General features: G+C 37.7%; 1 protein-coding gene across 10 annotated transcripts in view; it reads right to left on the minus strand.

The window, feature by feature from the left end:
- Positions 1 to 25788, minus strand: part of LOC148393348 (neurexin-1a-like) — a 181131-nt gene extending 155343 nt beyond the window's left edge. For all 10 annotated transcript variants that reach the window (XM_088384596.1, XM_088384601.1, XM_088384599.1 and 7 more), the window contains exon 1: positions 25715 to 25788. The gene's annotated coding sequence lies outside the window, so the exon portion shown is untranslated. The remainder of the gene's footprint in view (positions 1 to 25714) is intronic.
- Between the last annotated feature and the right edge of the window lie 1677 nt (positions 25789 to 27465).

Consider the following 27465-nt stretch of genomic DNA (forward strand, 5'->3'; position numbering starts at 1 on the left):
GCCACTCGAGGGATTTGAGGGTTTAGTAAGTAAGTCAGCCACAGACACAGATTGATGGTACCCTCCAAGAGGAACCCAAGCTGAAACGTCTCGAAACCCTGAATTTTGTACCATCATTTTTAAAGGACTGACTGAGTTATACAGGTGGGCACAGCAAGAGTGGGTTTTCAGGGCCAGATAGTTTGTAGTGATTTTGTAACGAATCATTCAGAAAAAAACATTTAATCTGTTGACTGTTTGGTCAAAATATTTACACGTCTAGTCTGAGGAGTCCTGGATAAGAACAAGATGCTTCATGAATTAAAAACCTCTGCTGACTAATTTTTAGTTTAATATTGTAGGTTCACAATGAGACCTTGCATAAATTACCAATTGATTTGGTAAAAACACTGCATCGGACTGAAAAATAAAATACTCTACCAATGCTTGGCAATGGAAACTTATGTTTGACATATTCAGGATCTTGTTTTTGACACCAAAGCAAAAACCAGCATGTTGTCCAATACAACAAAAAAACATTTTCTGTCAGAATGCTCATGTTTAACCATACACAGAGATTTCATCATGTTCAACTTTTTGCCTGCCAAGAAACTGTCTATGTCTGGACGCAAAGCAAAAATGCATTTCCTCTGTTGATGAGGCGTGGAGTAAGCTGTGGGAATAGGCAAGCCCGGGTCTAATGTCTGGAAAAACTCAAGATGACTTACTGTTGGGCAAGTGTAAGTATAAGAGGGGTCGACTGAAGAGAGGTAAAAGGGTCCTCAAGCTGCCTGCTGGGGACTTTCACTCTCTTCTGTATCGATTTCTCTGTCCATCGCGTAATTAGGCCTTGGTGAAAGTGAGCAGGAGAGGAAAGGACGAGACGAGGACTCGTCTGATGCACGGAGAATTGTTTTTATGTTGCGTCGATAAACGCAAGAAAGAAAAGCAGACTAAATTGATGGCCAGTTCGCTATAATATTTAAATATCATTTGCCTTTTTGGCCATTTCAAGTCTTGAATTGTGAGCATCAGAAAATGATGTTAGTTTCTAAGCCTTAAGCAGACCAAGGTGTTCACATTTGTCAAGTTTGGTTTAAATTAATGATGATTCTACTAGCATCGGAAAACGAGTTGTGGTTTACTTTATTTTTAATTATTTTATATCAAACCCATACACAGCAATCTCTAAATGATTGTGCATTTTTACTTAGGATGATAGCATACAGGTACATTCCTATTATTGTCGCAGTAAAGAGTTAATCGGGTGCTCTCTTTGGCAATGCCACAAATGCTTTCTAGATGAATGGACGCAAATTCCTACAGACACAGTCTCAATGAATCAAGTCAAATCGTTTTTCATCTTCAGTTCCTGCAGGTGTAATCCAGGTCTCACAATTCTTTTGTCTATGCTGTCTATCTATGTGAGCACTTTGTCAGATAAATACGGTAGATGTTGTCTAGATGTATTTAATTATTTTGACCTATCATTAGTTGAAATGTATTAATTTTATACTGAGGTACGCTGGGAAACAAAGAGATAAAGGTTGGGAAAATATAAATTAAAGCAAACCAATTAAGTAAAAACAACAGATAACTACGTTTACTTCCAGCCCTCATAAAATGTGTCAGTCATAGAATGACTCAGTCATGAAAATAGAATTAGAGTAGAGCTGAATTCATCATTTAAATAAAAAAAAAAAGGGGGGGGGGGTGGATTAGCTACTTCTGGCTTCTGAGTCATTCTGATTCAGTCGCATTACAAATCATTTTGACACCCATAAATTCATTTCCCTTCACTTGATGCTTGTTAGAACACGAGTCACTGACTCATAAACACTCCAAATGCAACAATGGTATAATTCTGAGATATTCAAATTAAACTACAAGTCCTTATATGCAGCGAGGGAGTTATTCCAAATTGGAGGGTTACACTTCATTGTTTAGCCTCTGAAATGTCTCTAATTGAAATCATTTGGATTTTGTTTTTTATTGCGCCTAATCAGTAGCAGGACCTTTTCTGTTGGGATGCATCTTTTCTGTTTCTGGACATTTATGGCTATAATATGTGCATTTAAGATAAAAGGCCACTGAGACATAATACATATTACTACTAGGTTGGCAAAATATAGCCCTAGTGTTTAGTATGTCTGCTTCACAATTCAGAAGATGGTGCTTAGAATTTTGGGCTTGGCCGTATTTGTGTGGAGTGCACATGTTCTTTCCATGTTTGCATAGATTTTCCAAGATAGTTTGCATAGATTAATTTGACACCTCTGAGTTGTAGAGTGAATGAGAGTGTGAATAGTTATTTGTCCTCAAATACCCTATATCCTTGTATGTCTTCTTTTGTGATTGGTCTCAATGATCGACCTCCGAGTTTATGAGGCATGCAAGTGCAATCTCAAAACTAATTTAATAAATTTGATGAGTGTATAAAGACATTTAAAGCAAAATGCGTTGTGGCTTTGCATATAGCAGTCTGACAAAACTCATTGCAGTGGTGTAAAACCAATAACGGATGATTTATCTCACGTAGACAAGTCTTGATAAAATCTATTTGATGTCTCCAGGAACTCACTGGGGAATCTATTAGTAAGCCAGAAGGTATAACTGCAGATATGAAGGGGCGAGTGCATGTTCTGCCTCTAATATCTTGTGCCTGTGAACTCTGAATGTTAGATTCATATATGTCTACATTGCTCTGAGGCTCGGGATTCAAACACTTCGGTCCAGCAGACTAATCTGCGTGTTTTAATTTACCACTCTGCTATACAGTCACTTAAGGATTATTAATCGCCAATCATATTTATTGACAACTAGGTGGACGGACGCCTCGCTAAAATCAACAGTTGAAACTAACAGCCGTGACACAACGATATACATGAACCAGATAGAAAAATAACGATAGACTTGAATATTAAAGTCAGATGCGGACGGGGCTCAGCTCAGTAGAACAATCATGGCTCTAATGAGGATAAACAGTACAGAAAATTTATAGATGATTTAAAGCTGATTTCACCTTCAAATGAATACTTAATTGAATACATCAAACCATTATTGATGCGGTTTCATTTGAAAGAGCGTGTATGTGTTGTACAGCTATCAAAGTACTTCCATCTATCTTTTCATGAATCAAACTGGGGGGGAAAAAAAAACATATCCAGCCTTTGTATGCCTGATCAAAAGAAAATAAAACATGAGCAGTTCATATAATTTATGTTTAAAAACACGAGTTGCTGTTGGGAAGGATCAAGAGAATATGTGGGCTCCTAATCCTGGTTAACATCGACACAGCTTAGTGATTATGATATACTGAGTACAGTACCAGGAATTATATTATCAGCTACGCACAAAGAAGTGTAGCTTATTGTATGTACTCAAATTTCTCAGGAGGAAAATAATACTGCAGCTATATACGTAAGCCTTCGAGATTTCCATGTGAAATGACACACAAGTCAGCGGAGACTGAGCAATGTGAAAAGACAAACGCCTTTTGGTGTGATCAGGCTGAATCAGACCAATGCTGGAGTGCTAACGAAGGTGTAAAGAGAGGGAGATGTGAAAAAGGAATGAAAGTGAGCAGAGCGAGGAAATGTTTCATGGTTTTGTCTGGTGGCACTTATCAGCAGCTGCCAGTCTGATAATTACGGCTCCAGGCCCAGCGCTGCTCCTTCAAGTCGGTCTTGACAGCCCAATTCAAGCTCACAGCCGCACAGCTATGTACTATAGCTGTTGGGAAGATGCTGGCTTTGAGAAGATATCACAGTAAATATAAATGTCCCATTTAAAATACTGAAGAAAAAAATTATATTAGGTAAGAGGAACATTGACTCCATTGAAAAAACCAAATTTGTAGCTCCTAGCCAGTGTATCTGTTATGCTTCATGGGTCTATTGCAGTATTGAGCCTTTTATACTCTTCAGGCCATCACACTTCAAGTTATTATTCTCTCCATTTGCAATATATATATATATATATATATATATATACATATATATATATATATTTATTATTGGTTGTGTAGGTGTCCTATTGACATTACATTCACACTGAAGTCAAATTCTTCAAAGAAAAATATCAGACTGTCTTTACAAAGCTCTCATAAATTGTCATGGCGAATAATATTGTTCTGTTTCTTATTAAAAAAAATAACCGTAACGGCATTAAGAGTTTTTATGCCAAAGAGCAAAGTTTTGGGGGGGAGGGTTTATCATGAAATTATTTACAAAGACTACAACAAGCATACATATATTGGCAGAATGTGCAAGTACAGAGTTTGTATTATTCACATATGACGACAGAAAAACTATCCTGATTAAGACTCGGCGTTGAGTTGTGCCCGCATTGCGTACGTGTCACTTAGTCCCCACGTAACTGATGTTCCTCTCTCCTCATAACCAGAAGCTATCAGTCAGAGACTTGCGCTTGCATCTTTCCTGTCCTCTCCTTTTATAAATGTGTAGACTATCTGCACTATTAGAAACGAGCTCTTGTGTTATAAAATATGTCTGTGTGGCAGGCCGTTAAGATTATCTGACAGTTCATTTGATATAACTACATTCGATCAATACTTGGGTGAATGTTCGAAGAGGCACTTGTCAAGGTGAAATTCTATTCTTTGTTAAATAAAACCTCGGAAAAGCATTTTCCTGAGATAGACATACATAAGTGGATCATGACTATTGTCAACATGATATCCCACATTGGAAAATATGACACAGCCACATGTAATTTGACAATTGTTGACAAAACCATTTCAAGAGACACTCAAGGACCGGCAACAGCTTTATTCACTCATATTAAAGTGCACTGTTCAATTTGTGAAACGTTACAAGAATACAATATACAATATAAGAAGAAATATGTTTCTATATGCAAGAACCACTAGCAGATAACTATTTTTTGTTATATCAAAATTTTGTCAAATAGTATACACATTACTATTCTCTAAATAGCAATTTGGATATTGTACAATAACTGAGTATGGGATGATATGGAAAAGGGAATAATATTTTAATTTTTTGAAGTACATCTGTATGCTCTTTCTGTGCATGCTTGAGTTTTTCCCACCAGTAATGTGGTCTTATTACTAGAGCCGTAACATGTTCATTCTGGGTTGACAGTGGAGGTGCGTAGCCTTTCATTGACTGTATTTAAATGTTTTTGTTTCCTCTCTTGGGCATATCTGATAATGAAAATGAGGTCAGAACCCCAATTAATTATGTTTCCTAACTTTTCCTTGAAACTACCCAAGGATGAGCGTTATCAGGTTGTGGAAGCGCTGTCCTATTAAAATAGAGACTACAGTTCAAGAGTAGTAGGTGTATTTTAGTGTGGGAGAAAGCCCTGTGGGTTCCCTGTAGCAAGGGTAAGTTGGAGAAATTAACCCTAATTAAGAAGAACCATTTTCAGTTTGGTCATGTGCTGTTGGCATTGCACACGTTCAATAAAACAATGTGGTTTTTTTTGTCAGGTTTAACCAAAGGCCTGAACTGCACATCTTTTATCGGCTCATACTGTGGACACTACCAGGTAAAAAGTAAACTTTAATGGGAGTTGGTACAGTAAATCTATATGCAGTCTCAACAGATACGATCTATTTTTTTTTTTGTAAGTCAAAATTAACAGCCAATTCCCAATTGTTCTCAAGTTACTTCACAGCATTTGAACAGGAGACATAAGTGCGGAGTGGTAAACCTGTCATCAGAGACAGCATTGCCAGAAATAGAGAAGGTTCATTTAGAAGTAATTAAACCAAATGTCACATGGATGATGATTAGGAAGTGTATAACTGGCCTTATTGGGTATGACGTGAAAGTGATAATTAGGCGCACTGGAAAAGAAAAATCAAAATAGGAGGTTGAGGGAAATACAGCGCTTATTCAAGCTTCAGGGAAAAGAGTAGTACTATTTATCACATCATAGAGATGCATGTATTTAAATAATATGAGATCTTCAAAAGTGACAAATGAATTGTTTTCTAAAAGCTATTTTGCTTGACATCCAAAGGTATTGGAACACGAGAACAGTTCCTTTCGTTTTTCTGTTGACTGTGAAAACAATCGGATTTGCTCATTGCATGATGGAGGAGTAGAAACAAGTATGATACATTACACCCGGTTTCACATATAAGTTTTTATATTTCCAATCATGAGCAGATCCTGTTTTTTCCCCCTCTACAACAATTTAGCTTTTTCATCACATTGGTAAAAGCTGTTTTTATGTCATCAATCCATAAAACTTACATCTCATCTGTGGTTTCTTCTTCTTCCAGATAGTTCAAATCATTGGATTTGTGATGACCAATGTTTGTACAATGGCTCATTGAACCAGAAAACTATCGGATTTTCTTTGGTAACACCTCTTTGTGAGAAGATCATCTTCACAAGCAAATTCCAAATCTAAATTTGAGTTGAGACATTTAGCACGAGCCATTGTTCTAAAAATAAATGCAACAAGACAGCAAATGCCAAGGCAAGAAAAAAAGCATCACATGCCCCCCAAAAATGTGTTTAGTCCAAGCAACATGGGTGCTCTTCTAAAACGTATCAGATGAAAATAAAACTAAAACTTTGATGTTTGCACACTTTTCCCAACATCCATACTAGGCACCGTTCTGCTGGAAATCTACGGAAGGTTTTTTCAGACCACACGACTTCAAGTTTGATAACCGCAGCAAGACGGAACAGAAAATTGTGTTTGATTAAAACAAGTCTGAAGCATGCTAGTGCGAGAGCAGTCGTAATTAAGTACAGATGTAAATGTGAATGCTTAAAAGTGTCCATCTTTGGATTGAGAACAGACTACACTTCAGCCACATCTACACACTAGAAGAAGGCTTGACATGACTTCTTTCTCCAGTGTTGACACTACTGTACACTCAGCACTCACTTAATAATCTAACCTCTCATCTTTGAATGTTAAAATGAGCTATTGGATCAAGAGGCTTCTACAGTGATTTGGCACATATCCTTGCTGCCAAATGATCAATCTGCAGGTATCCACTCTTTTTTTTTTTTTTTTGCATTTCCCAAATGAGCAAGAGAGCCTAATTTATTTGGGCTTCAAAGACACTGCCGAAATTCCCTCCCATATGACTTTGCTTCCCTGGGGTTAGAGGGAGGGGGTGCAGATTGTCTGCATTTCCCTTTGAATCCCATCCAAACAGGCTTTGATGATACAGTATCTCGATTTATTACAAGAGTCAACTAGATCACACAGGAAAATATGCATCTGAAGGACTATATTACAGAAACGGGTTAGAAATCAAACCTGGCTTCAAATTATTTAATGTCAATAAAAGATGATTCTTGTTATAATGAATTGCGTATTCACTCCCGGCACGTCTGCGATTGGCATATTACATCAAGCATGCATTGCACAATGATAAGACCCAGGATGTTTGAGTATATCCATAATCAGTATTGCAGGGGTGACAAATTAGCGTTCAGTGATTTCCCTAACAAAATATGGACAATCCGTAACAATTGGCAGCTCTGAATACATTTGGGGATTGTTCAATTCATTGAACAGATTAATGTGAACGGAAAGAATAGCTATTATGCAAACGTGACAACATACTTAAAGTGTTGGGTTCACTTGATATGACAGTTGTGTAAGCTTTGTCCTGCGATGGCATTTTTAATCGAGTCATTAGGATGCCGCCGCCCGCTACGTTGTTCAGCTCTCTCATTCCACGTCTGCTGTAATAATGATTAATATGACGGTGCTTGCTCACCTAAACGAGTTAGGCCCTGCTATTTGTTGCACAACTGACAGCTTTATTATCATGGTGCATCACTTAATGTGGAAAAGATGGATACAAATTAGTTTGTTGCCTCTGGAAATGGATACTGAGGCATTTGGGAGACATTAAAATAATCATTTTTCACATATCCCATATGCTTTACCACTTGTAAATATATTGCCAGTTGGATGTTTTGAAATATTTATGTAATAATTACTCATCGTACACCTCATTGGATCAAATAGGCAAATGGATTATTATTTTTAAAATAATTTTACCTTTTTAAATTTGCTCATGTTTTTTTTATTTAAAGACTTTATGTTGATGCATCAGCACTCCATGCTCATCTCATAATAGGCCTAAAACTATATACTTGGTCAGTTCACAAACTATTGGATTTTTTAAATAAAGTCAGCATCGCACGCATTGTCCGAAAAACAAAAATTTTGAGAAAGTTGTCTTCAAAAGTTCTAATTTCTCTTTATGTTCAAAGATAGATTTTTGTCCGAGTTGCACTTTTTTTAGTGTGATTTGTGACATTCAGCAGTGCAAAATTACGTGTTATTTAGCTAATGCTTGCAGATGAGATCAGGATCCGAGGTTGCAAAGACATGATGAAGGCTGATCAGATAACAGAAAAATCTCTTACCCCGGAAAGACCCGGTGAGATGCAGACAAAAAATATATGGCTACTTTATGTCACAAAGATAAGGTGTACTTTGCGTATTCTCCCGGCCCTCTCTCTCTAATTGTGAAAGGTGATATTTCCTATGCTCTGCGATTGACTCTTGCCCAGATTCAGCCGGTATATGCCCCAGCTGACCCTTGACCCCAATCATACAAAGAATGGAGGGATGGCTGTCTCAGAAACCATTTTGGAGTTACGTATTGATTTCTACTAAATAAAGTAGGTCCGTTATGGTTCTACCAGCTTGAAGCAACTCTCAAATTATGTCAGCTAACAAGCTTGGCGTTGCTGAACTACAAATCAAGCCACTCAACATAATGGTCAATTTAGGCACGTTAATAACGGGCAGCTTGATGGGGTTTATATTATAAATCTTATTTCCATCCTGAAGTTGAATTGCTCCACAGAACACATAATAGAAACTGAAGTAAATGACTGTCATCTTTCATCAGACTAGACTGATTAGTTTTATCAAGCCGATAGAAAAGTAATCATAGCTTTTACAATGATTTAAACTGACTGATTTCCAACTATGTAAATATGGAGGGTAGTATTGTCTCCTCAGTATGATGGAGGGGAAAAAAAGCCATTTTGTTATATTGGGTTAGATTCAATCAGTGGTTTGTAACGTAAGCTGATGATGAATTAGTCGATTGAACATCACAAACTGGAATAAAGATTTCAGAGATATTTCAATCTTGCTGCTGAATTTTGTGAGTTTTGCTTTTCACACATCGGAAAGACTAGAACAATATTTTATTGAACTGTATTGTTTGTATTCCCAAGTAGAAATCCTAAAATTAGCTTGCTGCTAAAAAATTCACATTCTTTGTAATGCTGTGCCATTATGTCGATGTAAGGCAGATTTGATAAATGATGTATAAAACACTAGATAATTTAATGCCATTTATCAAAATATCATCCAAAGGTATGATGCTGACACTAATGAATTACCGAATCCATTTCTCTAAAACGACACATTAAGGTGATAAACCACATGACTTTTGAAAAAAATCCCCACCTTTGCTATTTTCTCAGTATAGTACATTTATATATGTGATAGTCTGTGAGACTATGGTATATTAATCTCGCAACTTCGGTCTACCCTTCTGCATGTCAGAATGAAGTATGAAGAATATGACGTTGGAGAAATATCTTTTTTATTTACATAGAATGTCATGTGTCCGCCCATTGGTAGTATCAACTTGGCAGGTTGTTGAAGTAACCAATTTATCTGTTAGATTGGAACTGTCCCCTTCTCCCAAAATGAGATCCCTTTGATTAAAACAACCTGAGCTCCCAAAGGAGGCAAGAAGACTATAACTTATATTTTCAATTACCAGGATATTCCATTTCACTGCCGCCCTTTGCATATTCCAACAGTTTTTCCCATTTACAGAAACATATCATTTCATTTGTTAGACAGAGATGTATGTGGTTAGTGACGTTATATTACATCACTTGCATACTTAAGCTTGAGCTTATATACGCAAGTGGGTGCATCTGTTTAAGTGTGCGCATGCAGGCATGTATCTTTATTTTAAATTAAGAACACGAGTTTGTCAAAGACATTTCCACGTATCGCATGAATACTGACACTACTTCAGTGAGCAGTGTGCAGCATATGCCATTCACTTGTTTTGCTGGGCGTTTTGATGTGGAAGTAATTTGTTCGAGTAGAGAATAGAATCCACTATTTGACAAGGCCGGGGACCCAATGTGGTCTAAGGACAATCTCCTAGACACCCTCCCCCTCCCAGTTCTCACACAGCAAAGCATCATCACTTTTAGTATTTACCATTTATCTTCAGTCTGCCTATGGATCCCTGACAAGTCCATTAAGCAAGAGCAGCCTTAATGGCTCTCAGCTGATGATGGAAAATCCCTTGTCTGATGAGAAAGGTGAAAAAGTGTAACGCCACTTTGACCTCTGGCTTTACAGTATATTCAGCTGCACCAATGGATGGATCACTTGGATTAGTGGCACCACACTGGCAAAGGCATATGCATACGCGCTATTGAGTAGAGGTTGAAATCTTATGAAGCTTTGGTTTGGAATTGTTTACAGTATTTTTCTTGACATGTTTCACGTGCAGAAGTACACAATATGGGTAAAAATGCTTCAGATTTGGGGAAAAAAAATGCTTTGTGATAATGTAAACACATATACACTCACACACACCTCACTTGTGATAGATCAAAACTGTTAAATCAAGAAAAGTATGATAAATGACAAGGAGTAAAGCAATGGTAAGGTTTCAAACAATGGAAGAAAGTGTCAGTGCATTCCTAACTAAACAGTTTGGAATGGCTTTCTTTCCAGAAGTGAATTGTGCTAATCCCTTTAAGGTTCCACTGTAAATACAAAACACAGTATTGGCACTAGTCACTGAAGCAGCAGTGTTTTACATTGCTTCAGTGCAGGCATCGACAGTTTTTGTCCCATTTAGTTGTGCGAATGCGAGTGTGAATGGTTGTCTGCCTCTGTACATACGTGCAAGGTAATTAATTAACGAGGTGTAGTTTGCCTTTCGTCTACTGCAAGATAGATCCAGATCCCTTCACCCCTGAACGCAATTAATGGTGCGAAGAATGTGTGCCGAGATAATGACTAACAGAACATACAGAGAAAGATTATAGGGAGGAAGTGATTTTAAAAAAGACCTTAACCATAGAGATGAAAAAACAGAGACCTGAGACCTTTTAACCTGTAGTTAAAGAATTTACACTACAGAGAACAACATCACTCCTACCATGTACCCGATTGGTATAGCTCCAGTTTGCATCATTATGCTCAAGCTTAGATGAACACTGCAATTCAGGCCTTTTCTGGATCTCATTTCTCTCTCCGAATGAGATCTCTGTGTGAACCATTGGAAGTCTGTCCAACAAAGACTAAATGAGAAGGTAATCTTTTTTTGCACGATTGCTAAATGAGAGTTTCGAGGAAGAGAGCAGCCAAGGTTTACCCATGTTCAAAGCAAGGAACTGTGGAGATGAATCGAATCAGCTTAGCAAACAGAGGATAGAATGTAAATATAACACGATGTGGATGAGATGTTATTGTGCACATGCAACATGCATGCATATCTAAGCATCCATTTTTATAATCTGCAATTCCTAAGAATGGTTTGGTCTTTAAGAAAAAAAGAAAAACATTCAAAGATATGTCATTTGTTTGATTATCCACATTGTTTTTTCAAGCTCTGTTCCTAGTCGTGATCATTCCATCACAATGCAGCCTTTAAAGCTTTTCTATCAGCTATTGTCTGCTGCTGTTTGCTGCTTTTGCTGAAGACGATTTCCTTTCTCACCGCTGGAATTTTTTTCAGCAATACTGATATCTACAATTCGCCTATTCAGAAATATAAGTTGCAATATTATTAAAATATTCAATGTTGACATAGAATGATAAAGACTGCATGAAACTAAAATGACAAACGAGAGTATCAACAGCATTACTTCCGCTTAAATGCATCAAATTTTCCTGTGTGGGGATATACCTCAAGAAAATGATCCATTCCAAAATGTCAGGCCATATCTCAACGGTGGGGCGGGGTTAGCACGGTGAGGCTGTGGAGGTATCGACCATATCACCCTGACCTGAGATACATTACCTGAGCCATGCTACTGCAGTAAATGATGTTGGTGTTTTTTGGCAGCACTACATTCAGCAAACTCGCCAATACACAATGGCCATGAAAGTTTAAATATTGTCGCTGTCAGGCTGAAACCTTGAATCTCTCTGCTTTGCCACATATTTTCTTGGCCTGGGTTTTATTTCATTCAGTCCCAGCAGCTGGTTACATCAGAGGCTTTTTCCAATAGGTTTTTAAAGGAACTTATTATTGTGTATTTGTGACTTTAAGGTCAATCGCCGTGAGGCTTATTCAACAAATGGATGACATTGGCAGCAAAAGAGAAACAGCCAAAATACTAAACAATTACAAGAGTGAAGTTCCTGAATGATTTTAAAAATCTTTAATGACAAAATAAAGTTGAGCTGAAGGTAGTCACTTTGTAAATTATTTTGTCTGCCGTGAAAATAGTATGTTAATAAAACAAAATAAGTAGGGTGTTTAAATTTCCCTTCAAGTTATGGTCGTAGTTTCGACCTGACAACTTTGCTGCGCACAGTTTCACATGGATTATGACTTTTAATAAAAATGTAGAAGTATGGCCATGAACAAGCATTTAAGTCCTATGTTCGAATTCGTTACCAGAAGCTCCGTCCTGAAATAGAAATGCGATTTAAAAAGGCAAAAATAAACATGATAGAGCATTGGAAATGTTGTTACCCCCAAGTTCAGCCATGGGAAAATTCAAATGCCTTTTCCGTTAAAGCCGTCCATTTAACTATTGCATACATTTTGGGTCAAAGTGTATCTCAGTATTCCGCCAACTCTCTCAAGTGTGCTTAATGCTGAATATGTTTAGGACCCAACAGCTTTAAACCAAATTAAAAGTAACCATTTTGACTTTGGAGTCAAACGTTTAAGGATATTTTTTCTAAAGATGATCGAGAAGACTGATACGGTTTTAACGAGATATGTACTATATCATACATGTACAGTATATCACGATCAATATTCGAACATGTGACTATGTACCTTAGTGAAGCTGGCAGTAAATGATATATTATTTATCTTGAAATTGGTTGACATTTGGGCTGACTTCCAACTGACCACATAGAAGCTGATATCGCAGTGAAAATAACTACTTTTATACCATTTTGCTGTACAAGCAAAAGTAAGTGTTTCACATTTGTCTATTAAGTATGACAAACAATTGAGATGTTCAGTATGTAATGCAAATGGCATTTCCATGTGCTAGATGAATATATTTTGTAAATATTTCATGTGTTCAAATTGGCAGCGTGCATGGAAATGAAATCATGAATATACTTATCTTGAACTAGAATGTTGTTAACCTTATAGTGTAATCCAGTGGGAACGAAGGAAGGGGAGTTTGGTCCCACTCTTTTTTTAGATAAAAATATGAATGATACGATATTAAAGGTTTATTTATATTTAATGTTTTCGTACTAATTTCAAGCAGAACGCATACAACACACATCACTCTGACATATGTATATTAAAATGGTGTAAATATAAACTCTGATACGCAAAGTAATGTGTTTTTATATGCTTTGCTCCCGGAACATGTTTACATGCTTCTTATTGTCTTGACTCTGTGGAAACCCGTGTGCTGGAAACTTGCATTAATATTTAACTCAAATGCATCTAGAATCAATCCAGTTAGATACATAGCGCTAGGTTGACAAAGAAGAAACTGTCTCTGGCTATGATGAGGAGAAGACAGAAAATATTAATTATTTCAAGCAAATACAATAATAATTCTTGTTCAGTTCTGATTAAAACTGTCAATCTATTTTACAGCCACCATTTTTTTGTGTGTTTTACTGGTTGAGACATTTCCAAAAGACAGGAAAGATAGTTATGTAAAGGGGAAGTGCAGTAATGTTGAAGTATCTCCTCAGTGGACCTTCACACTGCAGTAGTTTCCAGCATGTACCCGTTGAAGGGGACTGACAGTCACACTGTGACAATGCAGCATGTTTTGGAGAGCCTTCACTTACTTTAGACAAGACATGACCCCACTCTGTGGGATATTATGCTTTAGTGATTCATGCAATACAACTGGAATTCAAACAAGTAAATTTACGACTCAAATATAAATTAAATAATCTAAAACCGATGATCAGGGTCGCTCTCCAAAGACTGAGGCTTGTAAGCCAAAACATTGCATTTTATTATTGGTGACTTTTATTAGTCTAAATTGCTTTGCTTTTTGTGTGTCTCAATACTTTGCAGATCCTGTACAAGTTAAAAAATATATATTATTGAGTTGAACGAGTTGGCATGGTTTCATTCGGGTTTCACAATTGTCATCTTTCCAAGCGAGTCTGTAAAAACATTTACATGCTGCGAATGACAGCAGATGCTCACAGGAATCAAACAACAGTCTGCTGTGGCAAACCAGAGGTTGAGATATCCTGTTGTTTTCCTTGTGAGGGCAGTCTAGATGACGATAACAAGATTATAGCAGGACTTCCAGCTGGTTTACCGCCTGTGTGGCCATTGAAGTGATATCAAATTATCTGTGCAAACAGTATCAGTTGCAACCAAAAATTGAATCAGATCCACTTGAGAGAAGCAGCGTTGGAGGAACTGTCACTCTTAATATTTTTGAAATAAAACACAAGGCAAATAACACCATAAACAAGAAGTTTGTATTATAAATCTGTACTATAAACTGCCCTGTCTTACAGTGTGGAAAAGTATCACTTGCTTGTTAAGGAATTGCCAGCTCTATGGTTCTCATCACACTTTTGCCACTTTTGAGGTGTTGAAGGTTAACTGTGAACATCTTAAAAGGAGAAATATATTTGTCTATCCTCACATGCAAGTCGGTTGTAAGGTACACACGGCTATTTAATGTTGTCTTGCTCTGTTGGTCCATTCAAGGCTTTTCAGGATTGTTTGCTGTATTTCAAGGTTTTATGAGCTTTGTGTGACAGCTCTCTTCTATCCTCTTTCTCTCTACCTGCCTGATTTTAAGACTACTTGACACTTTTGCTGTTGCATAATTCATCGAGGAACTAATTACCCTGGCAGCTGCTACAAAGAAATGTCCTCCCTGCACGGCAGTGGCGGCAACTCAGGAAATTTCCAGCTGCTGGGCACTGAAACGTACGCTACAAAGTAGATTAACACGAACAAAAAAGGCTATTGGCCTTTATATGTGCATGGAAAAACATCGTCGCTTAAGATACAAAGTGGGAATTTAAACGATGCAGTGATCAGGTTTCACGTCGCCGGGGAGTTTTTTTGATTTATGTATTGCTAATTACAGCAGGTTCAAAAAGGCAAGCCCAAGGAAAGTGTTAAAAAGTGCTTTCACGCAAAGAAAACATTCTTGCTGAACAATGGAATTAACTTCTTCATTGGAAACACAAAGAAATTACACAAACACTTAGTATAATTGCCCTTGCTTGGCAAAATACTAAATTCTATTTGCGGTTCTAATGCTTAACTAACTGTGGCTTCATTCCAAAATGCCATCTCTCTTTAAAATATGGTACCGTGCATATAGGAAGGAAATGCAAAATACATTATATATTGATTCTTAATGCACCGTTACATTAATGCATAATGTGGTAAATAGCATTCAGCACAAGCTCTAGGGTTCAGTGCATTGCTCTGATTTGTGTTCAACGGGTAACTTATTCAATTGCTTGTGTAATTAGATGCCATTTATATCAAAACATTTGCCTGGAGATTCTTCATCTGAACTCACAAACAAATTGCATTGCAGTACTGCCCGCTGTGAATTTAATCATGAGTAACTCTCGTTTGGTCCTACTAAATCAAATGCAAAGCATATAGGTACAATTTTGCGCAAGTCTCCACTTAGAAAATGACTGGAAGGCATCGCTGGCTAAATGCAGGATAATTTAATGAACTGAGCCAAAGAGAAGTGTAAAACACAGATCAATACAAAAGAGGTGAGAATAAATGCAAGTTACCAGCAGTTCGACCTTCACCAGCCTCCAGGACTCTGATGACTATGATTAATAAGTGCGAGCATACAATATATATGGTGAGCTGATGTTGGTGCAACATGAGGACCTTTAAAAATAAATGTTTTCATATAATGTGTTATTTCTATTAAAATGTAAGGTCACCATAATAAAATCTCAATTGTACATGCATGGTTTGAAGAAGCGTATAATCATAAAGTATTCAAGTGTTAACAAGTTTACTACAGTGTGACATTTTTACAACAACTATGGAGCAAAAATAAATAAATATATATATATATATATATATATATAGTCTTCTAATTTGAAGGTTTTACTGAACCTTGAAGTGCCCACATGTTCTGAAAAGTTTGGGTTTTTTTTTTTTTACTGTAATTTATTACGAAATCTGTTACAAAACAAACTAAACAAAGACAGTAAGGCCAAAGTAAAGGAGCAAGGTATTAATCAAGGACAACAACACAACAGGATGAACCCAAAGTGTTCCGAGAGCACTGAATGAATGAAAAGCGCGAGCTGAGTAACAAGGACAAGCAGGGATCTTATTTGCTGAACTCAACAATAGAGCCAAGACCATTATCACGCAAGGGAGGGACCAAACGAAACTAAACCAAACAAAACAATAATAAAATGTGCACAAGAAACGGGAGGTCATTATGCAACAGACAATAACTCCCAACAGATGGCTAAGGTTGATTGTTAAACCGTTGTCCTAGTGGCATGGATGATTAAAATTTGCCATCATCGCATATTGCAATATTGTTGAATTTCAAACCTTGAACAGCATGCATAAAACAAATGGCAAGGGTTGGTACAAATTTGGTGTGTGTATATGTGAGCTGCTTTTATTTATGAGCCGTGTTTACTGTTTGAATGTTTCAATCCTCAGAGCTACTGTAGGCTATAAACTGATACGTGGCAGTACGGAGACTGTGGAATACGTCTGCCTGATTGACATGTGAGATTACCCAAAGATTGTTCAAACACCGACTAGAACGCCAGTCAGCCCATGCAAAATGGTGTTATGTAACGAGAGAACCAATCCGAAAACCAACGGGAGAATACATGCTCAGTGAGGTAAGGAAATCCCGGTCCTGACCAGACTCCTTCCTAGAAAGTGGAAAAGAGGAAGTCTCGCTATCCTATCTCAAGCTACATGCACTCTCGCTTCCTGAATGTGCATAAGCGTTGTAAACAAAAAGACATTAAGTCCATCATGGGCACTTCAAGAGTGTGTTAGAGCAGATTAGCTGGTCTCTTCCTCTCAACTGAGGATGTGCCCTGATGCACAGCTTTTTGTTCTCAGAGGCAGCTAAAAGGCCACGCATGATTGGACAAAGGGTCAAAACTTTAAAGAGAAAGCAGCATTGGGAGTAACATACCACAAAAGTAACGCAATTACAGTGACTAACCCCCCCCAAAAAATTGACATTGAACTTTGTCCTGTGATAGTCACAAAAAAATAATTTAACCAGCTATGTCTACATGTTCACTATTTTTTTCTAATCAATTGTGCACTTTGCTGACAGTCTGTTTATTCCTTAATGTGTGTACATGACAAATGCTCAACACTGTGGGTATTTTGGAGATAAATTATGAGTCAGTAGTTGATTGATGTATGGATTTGTGTAGCTCGAAGTTTTCCTTGTGTAAGGCATCACTTTAGTGAGCATCACCAACGAAACAGTGACTGCTCTGCATGAGCCATCTGTCCCTCTGTGGAGCAAAGCTTTTACAGGGACATCTCCACTCCATTAAGGAAAGGCCATGACATCCCTGAAGGACACCCAAGGTCAGTCAGTTGGGCTTCCCTCCCAAACAAAATGTCTCATTTCTACACTGTGCACCGCTTTTCATATATTTCAGTGCACGAGAGCTGCAGCACACATGCAGCTCTAAGTCACATATATAATTCAGAATCACATTCCCTGTCCAAGTGAATGCCCCTTCGTTGTAGTCAGCCATTGCACTAATCCATGCTGATTCAAACCTCATCCTCTTTCTCTGTATCCAGACACAAGCCCAAGATTTGCACTGCCAGCTTAAAGTAGTATCACAAGACAGCCATTGTGAAGATGCGATCAAAGGAGTTTGCACAAGGCTCCAGTGCACCATACTAGCAGCAAACCTTCACTGCTACTTTACAGTGAGAGCGCACAACAGCAGGGGATACTAAATCCTGCTGATTTATCATACACTAGATGGCCTAGACTGCCGTCACATATTCTAGGACAAGGAAGTCATTAAATAAAACAATCCATGACAAACATAAAAAGACACTGATCAATATAAATATTACTAGTTATTATATTTAATTGTTTTATATGCTAATTGTTGTCATTTGTAGGCCGGTCCTTACCCCGCAAACAATCCTCTGTACAATGAAATTTAAATTGTACAAAATAAAAAGATCTGGCCATACCTCGAACCCTGGCAAATTATGATAGTGATCATTTTGCCCTAGCTAAAAAAGATACAGGAAGACCGTGAAATTTTAAGGGTTCAATTGAGAGCAAATGGCACAGGGATATTTCACCATCCCCGTTTTTATTCTGAAATGCACCAAAATGTAACTGTGCCACCAACTAAATGCTTGTTTATTCTTCTCCTCCATGCTCAATTTGTCTTATGATTTTTTATATAGTTTTGTCATTGTGAGCTTTAAGCTAGATGCCATTAAGGTTATCGAGAATTTCTAAAGCTGAAGCGCCCTTCTGGTTGTTGTGCATTGCCACAACATCTTTTCTTTTAAATACTCACCTAACGCTATATGCAGACCTTGAAGTCTCAAGAGCTAAAATATATGTGCATATGTTTGTATGCAAACGCAAACCTTGACTTGAGCCGGGCCCCTGTAACTAACACTGCTTGATTAATGGAGGGAGTCAGTCATGCTCGAGGAGGAGATAAGCAGCCACTTTCTGCTTGACCTTGAGAGGCTACTGTACATGGAAATAGACCTAGGGCAGCTATTAGTTCAGCCCTTGCTCATTTGGCCCAGCTCCAGTGTTAAAACCGGTGTGTGCTCAAAGTCGTATTACAGCCCCAAGAGCCAGAAATCGAGGAATGACACTGGAGAGGTTTGTAACTGGAAAACATGAGCCTCTCGCTCACAAATGCATGAATAAATGAATTTCAAGGGTCAATTCACCCCGTGCACACAAATAGCCTTTATGTTTTCTCTACGCTTACACAAAATGACATGCAACCAGATGATCTTAGTTTAATTTTGGGATAGCAACAAGACTGTTGAGGTCAAATGGAGATTGGTAGCAACAACATATATTGCACACATAAAACATATTTCAAATTTACTTACACATTTCAGTTATAATCGTTCTTGTGTGTATATCAAATCAAATTTTGACTTTCCTTCTTATCCATAATGGCTATATTCTGTCTTCTTGACTAATTAAAACTTTTTTGAGATACTGGTCATTTGTCTTAACACAAAATGTTCTCAGATGAAAAATAAGTTTTGGACAAACTCCAATGAAATTAGTTAGGACAGCAACTGCACTACAACTGGCTTGAGTTTGACAAATTACACTGTACTGTGATCAGTTTTTCATATTATGTGATGATGATGAAACACTAGGGCAGTCAAAGCAGATATTTGCCTGCATTTTAATTGGTCTGCCTTATCTACGTTGAAAGTTGGCCTTGGAGGCTAGCAGGGCTTTGTTGGCTGGCAACAGCAGAGCAAATGAAAGGTCAGAGTGTTCAGTTCTCTGCATGAAAGGACAGTGGCAAGGCAATAGCACATAGGTAAAGATGTGCTTTGTACATGATTACAATTGACTCACACAGTCGTGCGTGTAAGTTTGTATCATAAATCAGCGATGACAAGTGTCCTTGAGATGTACATATACAGTGCCAAAAACACCCGAACGAGCCTCATTGCATGCACATATTAAAAAGCGGAATTTTTATTGCTTTGCCTTGCTCCAAAATAAAACTGATAGATCTCATATTTGATAAGCAGTGTGATTATTCATGGTGACAGCCAGAAGGGATATGGTATGAGATAATGCTCTGGATTGAACAGTACAAAAAAAAAAGGCAAAATGTAACCTTTCACCCAGATAGAAAAGCACTAGTCCTGCCCCCTACTGGATTGATTGACAGAAGTCTGCAATGTAAAGGGACTGAGAAATAAAAGTAGTACACAAGAACGAATTCTTCACCTCATCGCACTTTTGTACTTCCTGTAGCTTCTGTAAGTACAATTACAACCCATCACTTCCCTGATTAAATGCATTATAATGGTGTTACGGAGAATTGGGGTTAATTGTTCCCACAGACCTTGCGCATCTGCATCGTCCTCTCCCCATGTGTCACCCTTGGGGCTTTGGTGGAGGCCTTCTCATTGTAAACATTGTGAATGATGAAGGGGGAAGCTAATTACTTCTAATCTTTCTCTTTGTCTTGAGTAAGAGGGCATCATTTCTTGCATGCCCCCTGTTCGACTTTTGTAGATTAAGTTCAAAATTAAACTTGATGCGTTTTTCCAGCTTTAAGAAGGTAACATTTGCAAATAAGATATGACTGAATTCAAAGTCTGATGCCATCCTTCAATTCTGGAGACTGCCCTGTATTCCATGTTATTCCCACTGTTCAAGTGCAGGGCGCTCCATTACAGATCATTTGACATTGATCATCCAAGCAAGAAAAGTACCACAAGTGTGCAGTGGCAGCAGCAAGCTGCTGTGTCATAGCCATGGCCTCTTTGCTGCTGCTACTTGAGTTTGACAGTCAAGACTGGTATAATTGTTTTGTCTATAGAAAGAGGGCATGTGTTTGGTTTGAAAAGACCTACCGTATTTTCCGGACTATAAGGCTCACCTAAAAACCTAAAATTTTCTCAAAAGCCGACAGTGCACCTTATAGTCCGGTGCGCCTTATTTATGGACCAAATTCCTAAATTTAAACTGGCCCGAAGCATTGTGTCATGAAATCAATCATAAGTGGCCCACTGAAGACTATGAATCATGAATCAAAAAGACTATGGATCATTATTTTGTGATTATAAAGTGATTTGTTGCATCATCTGAAGTTGAAATAAAAAAAGATAATGGAGAATGATTTGATTTGGATTAAAAATCTGACATGATGCATTAATGGTGCGCCTTATAGTCGGGGGCGCCTTATATAAGGACCAAGTTTTAAAATAGGCCATTCATTGAAGGTGCGCCTTATAGTCCGGTGCGCCTCATAGTCCGGAAAATACGGTACTTGGATTCTCTGAGGAGTCCTAAATGAAGATAACATTATAGTCAACCCTCTTTTTTTCTTTTTTTTTTTTTGTTCATGGATGCAAGAAAATAAAGGTAAGGGAACATCTTAAAAATCAATCAATCAATGTTTTAGCATGATGTGTTAAATGTAACTACTTACTACATACTGGTTCATGAACAATTAAAGAAAGCGGTATAGACAATGAACAGATGGAAGACATTGCTACCAATTGATTGGTTCAGCTGTCATGTTCTCGCCAAAGCTGAAGTGTGAGCACATAAAATACAGTATGAGGAAATAACCCTGCTTGGCTGCACATCATTTACAAAAGCTCAGCTTTTAGTATAGGAGACACGCTGCTCGCTAAGACCCACTGACGGTGCAAACAGATTCATTTTTTTTGCCAATATCATGCAGGGTATGATGTAACATGAATCTCTCTAGAAAATATGACAATTCCACACAAAATTTCAAATAAGCATGAGCAGTGGGGGGAATGGACTGATGACTGCTGCTTTTGAGACATCTTTAAGAGGGCCAAAGGTTTGACCTCATTCCCTCACTTTACCACAGCTCATATATATTTTTAAAACATGCACTCTTTATTCCAAAATAGCTTTTCTGCAACAATATTGCGAACTAGCTGCAAGCTGTTCTAAAAATCTAAGTGACAATATCGCGCCAGACAAAATATAGATGATCCTTTTGTCTCAAACTAGCTCAGTGACCTTTACACTCTCAGCTAAAGAGATGGAAATGTGCTGATTAATGGATGAATAATGTATTGGAATACAAAGCTTCATTATTTCGCAGGTGAGAATTTCTCCTACAAGGGTACAAAATGTTTGTCACTCTTATTAGCATATTCTAACAGAATACAGTGTGCCAGGAATGTGGCTCACTCTGAGCAGTGCTCTTAGCTGGGAGCAAACAGCTTGATTAGCGTTTAATGCGGAGCCGGTGTGCACGTTAGTTTTGCCGCTTGGCTTGCTCAAGTGTTGGAAATGAGTCACTTGTTGAACCACTTGTGATTTTTCCGATTATTTATGCCGTTAGTGAGTGAAGGACTGTGCATGGTGTAGGTGAAGGGGGAGGGATGGTGGTGGTGGGGTGGTACTCCAATTATCTGAATCTATACGCCACAGTTTAAGGGTATTTTGTTTATTGTTTTACATTAAAATTTAGAAGAGTTAATTTGATTATTTTGCATTTCTTTCACCTGCATGTTGGCAGATTTATTCTGATTATGGAATGTACGTTAGTAAATGAGGCCCATTGGCGTGCAGAAACACAAACATTTAGATTGGTTGACAACAGATCTCAGATGCTCTTCTGCATGTACACACAAGTATGAAAGCAGCAGAGAGCAACAGCAAAACAAACATCAGGTGAATGTCAAATTGGTTCTCTCTGAAGCCTCTTTGGTCTTTAGATGGTATTTGAGATTCAATGTGACATTTACTGATTGCAAGCACATTGCTAGGATTATTTTACTGTAATAACAGCTCGGTCCTATCTTGAGGGAGTTGCCTTTATGTAAAGGATTCACTGTTTTCATGGAGAAATCGTTTGCTTGATGTTCCACACTCCAACCTGGCTGCAATCAGGCTCAACAAGAACAATTTGATCTCAGGCGGAGCTGCTATCCATCTTTGCAGCTTCACTGCTCTATAATTGGGTCAGTCTTCAAACTGGAGCCTTTGGACATGGAGAAGCCTGCCAGTGTCCATTTGACCACAAGGTTAAGGGGTGGAGGCAGCTGCCTTGATCGAAGACTTTTTTTTCCTAACCATCACGAGGGGGACATGAAGGGTGACCACATGGATGTCCATGCTGAGCTCACTTATCTTTGAAATGTGCTTGTTATGGGATAAAGGCTAGCAGAGCCCCATCTACTCCAAAGGCACTGTGACCTGATTTAAAGGCCGCATTGCACTCTTCTTAAACCTGGTTCTGCGAGTGCGTGCTCCTCAAACAATTTATACATTACACTGGACAGACAAAATGATATGATGAGTTTAATGACTAGCTGCTTGTTTATTAAATATATTTATGCACGCAAACAGGCTGAAGTTTTGGAACATCCTAGTTTTTCCAACTTTTTGGAAAAACTGAAATTCATGCAGTTCACTGTTTTATTGTACCCATAAATAAAAAAATGACAAATTCAAATTACAAAAGAATAGTTAGTCTTTGTACTTTAACTGCCTGACTTTCAACTTTGATTTAAAAAAAATCTGCAAAAATTAGAGGATGTCTAATCAGCATCTTGATGTCTCACCTTTGAGGAGAATCGATGAAGTGCTAAGTAAGACTAGGAAAGTACACATTTGGGCAAGAGCACATCTCTCTGGTGCTCTTGTGGCCTTCAAGAAGAAGGTGAAGTCTGCTTTCACCTGACGCAATGAAAAGCATTGCTGGTGTTGCCGCCTTCAGACTCCAGGCGGGGCAGCCTGCCACTACGTTGATAAAGTGAATCATTGTGAAACCGGGCAAGTTTATTCTCAAGGACAAAGATTGAAAATAGTTTCTCTCCAAGTAACAAACCCTCACCTCTTCCCTTTATTAAATATGCAAGCAAATTCACATACACCCTTAGAAAATCATTATTTGAGTGTTAGGGCTAAAGAGGTTTGTGGTGATAAAATGTGGATTTTTGTGTTTTGAGGGTGACAAAGGAAAAAGAAAGTAAAGTCGCATGCCATAGACTGGCTGCTGGCCAATCTGGTCTTCTTAATTTGCAAAATATAAATGTGCCAATGGTCATGTCTCGTATGCCTGCCAGATCCATCTGACAAAATAGATGCCTCCACATTCTACAAAAAACAAAAACAATACAAGTTCTCACCTGTTATACAAAAGAATGATTAATTACACGGTGAATAAGCCTATACAATGAACACCATTGTTAAACAGCAGTGCCAGTAAACATAAGATCATGTTTATGCCAACACAGTGCACAAGACAATGCTGGCTGGAAAAGTGAGGCTGCTATGATCAATCATATGTGAAGAACAGTTATGGATTTTGCATTTACGTGTGCCAAGGAATGTGATTATGGCTAACAAAGAGTGAAATAGCAAAAAACTAAATTGAAAAACAAAAACATTTTTATCAAGGAATTAAAAACAAGTGTGCTTTCAAAAAAGATAACTAAATTTTTGCTAATTCCATTAAAATATGAGGATTTCTTTTCAATCTTTTTATAGACTGTTTCTAGCTGCATAATAGAAATCATTACTAAAAAGTTTTGCCATTTTGTTAAACCATGTTCGTTATTGATGCATACACAACAAAGGTCAAATTCACACTCAAGTATGCTTATTTTGTGAAGTGTAGCAGCATTCCAGAGCCAGTGAGAGGGCGAAGGCCATTGCCAAGAGTGAAATTCCCTTCAGTGCTCATTTAACAACTGTACACACTGCAGTAGGATGAAACAAAGCACACTCTCTTCGTGGCTGGCACTTATCAGAGCAGAGCGCCTTAATTAATTCATGGCTGGATGATGTCGTGCACGCAATAAGTAGGTTTGAATACATTGTGTGCCATGTCAAATATTAAAACAGATGCTGAATATGCTTTAAAACATCTGAGCAATATGGAGGACGGTTTTGGTTTAGGAATGCGTTTTAGTGTTTATCGCGGACAGCAGTAAGTTCAAGTTCAAGTTCAAGTTATTCAGCTTCTTTGGGACTCCTTTGAGAACAAGTGCTGTAAAGAAAGACTCTAGATGAATATTGCTTCCAAAAATGTATAAATATACGGAACTGGCGGTTACTAATATTTGGTGAGATCTAAATCAAATTTCCTGATATTTACTCTGTCTCTCTGCTTATTTCCCCAACTAGTGTTGGATTTTACAAACAATGTAACCCATTTAAAAAGTAATTTAGGGAAAAAAATGTTTAAAAAATAAATGCCTTCTCGTGACCGCATTTGTGCAGCTGATAAACTCAACTAAGACAAGTTTAGCAATTATCGAGGGGGAAATGCGATTTTTTTGGGCCCTTCGGGACAAGCATCGCTGGTGGAAAACTCTTATTTTCTGGATAAGCAAAAACACTTTAAGGCATTTTAGAAATTAGCAGATAACTCATAATTTGCAAGCTGCTCAAAAGGGGATATTTCTTATCAACAGCATGAATATGTATGTGGTATATACATATACATACTGTAGCTGTTTATTAGAAAATAATTGCACTCCCAATTGAACCTCAGCAACTCCAAGGGTTTACCATCCCTTTAGGAGATATACCAGCACTCTGCTGATGCAATAACAGAATAGAGGACATGAACTAACAAAATAATATGAACCAAAACCTAATTAAAGCAAAACACTTATGCAAAAATAAACCTAACAATTGCAAAATGCAAACATTACTCAACCTCAAATGTGTTAAAAAGAACTACACAATTAAAAAATAAATCCTAACTCCACAAGAAAGTAAAAATTACATTTAACTGCATGCAAAAGCAGAGAAACAGAATTACTTACAAGAATTTGGATAACTGAGAAACACCAGGCACAGGCTTCATGAGGACAACTTGCAAAAAGCAGCAGCAAGGGTCCACAGCACTTAAATAGCCAGCTAATTGGGCTGCTAAACAGGTGTGTGCTGGAGGCTCCGCCCATCCACCTGGCCCAGGTACTGGAAAAGTACTGCATAGAGCAAAGGAATACCAACAAAGTTCCAAATGCAACTTCATGGAAATGAGTGTGAGGATTATTAAAGCATATTAATCCATTTTCAGGTTTGCTTTATTTTGCAAATGAGTATGTATGGAAAGTTTAAAGATATACAATTCCAAATCTCCTTTCAAAACGTTTAGACACTTCACATTGCATCATCATATTTTTTAGATTTATTATAAAGTGATTAAATGAATTCACTTACAACAGTTGAAAAACTTTACATGGCAAGGTCATCCAGAAAAGAATATGGAGGAAAGTAGTACGGAGCAGTGTCATAAAGATGGATGGAGTTCATTTACTATTCACTCAGGTCAATTTAAAATGCTATATCATGGAAAATACAGGAGACCTGTGAAAGAGAGACAACTGTAATTTGATAAAGTCATAATTCATTATCTGCATAGCCTGATTAATAGCATAAGAATTTAAACGCATGAGCAATACTTTGGGACTGACATAGATCCAGAAGATTACAAAATGTCCTAATTGTCTTTAATTGAGTCTCAAATTGTATACAGTATATGTCTCCTATGCAATATGTTTGTGTATTTGTCAAATATAATAAGAGTATCTCATATAAATATTGATATGAATAAAAAGACAAGGTAAAAATAACACACCACATCAAGTTTTACCAAAAACAATAGTCACGTGTGATTTGTTGGATGAATGTTTACAAATAGACAATGGCACTGGATGATTGTTAATCAGGTGCCAAGATGGAAAGCTTGTTTTTAACTTTATGTTCAGTCATAAAAACAGGGATTCAATCTTTATGTCCTTAGATTTCACACCACTCCAAGATCCTCAGGCGGGCTCATCCAGACTCGGCTGACCATAAAAGCTTAAAGCTGCCTCCCCAAACCTTTTAGTCGTGCACTTCTGGAACAAACTGTCACCGCGGGACCTGAAGGGCCACGCAAGTTCATGAACTCTGTTTTTAAGAGACTCACAAGTATCAAACTGACTGACAGCTCTGTTTTAAGACCAGGTGTTGTTTCACTTCATTTTCAGGGTAAAAAGGATGCCAGTGATGCAAGCTGAAATGATGAAATAGAGAAATACTAGAAAATAAATGTAGCATGAGGCATACAACTACTACAATACAGAGCCAAACTGTGCAAACATGAATTAACAATTAAAAAAAAAAACAACAGAGACAGCTTGCATGATTTCAATGAGCACATATGACAAGTCTACCACTCCAGCTATTTTTTTTGTTTTTTAATAAATAACTTATTTGATGGCACTCAAAGATACTCGACAACGTTACTAACCCATGACTTACACAGGAAAGCTCTCACTGCGACGAGACGAGTTGAAAGGAAGTGCTTGGTGCTTCAATGACTTTCAAAAATCCACTAATTGGTATTCAGGCATAGTAAAGGAAACAAAGACAGGTGTGCACATGAAAATATGTTTTTTTCGACTAATATAATTGCAGCTTTTCAGATGGTGTGAAGGAACTATCAAGTACGTAGGTAACCTTACTTAGGTGTCTACCGTAACCCCTTGATGTCAGCATCGACATCAATTTCTAGTTAGTTTGTTTT

This window comes from Syngnathus floridae, chromosome 9 (assembly GCF_059516105.1).
Source record: "Syngnathus floridae isolate MCC-2025c chromosome 9, RoL_Sflo_1.0, whole genome shotgun sequence".
In the NCBI taxonomy this organism is placed as follows: domain Eukaryota; kingdom Metazoa; phylum Chordata; class Actinopteri; order Syngnathiformes; family Syngnathidae; genus Syngnathus; species Syngnathus floridae.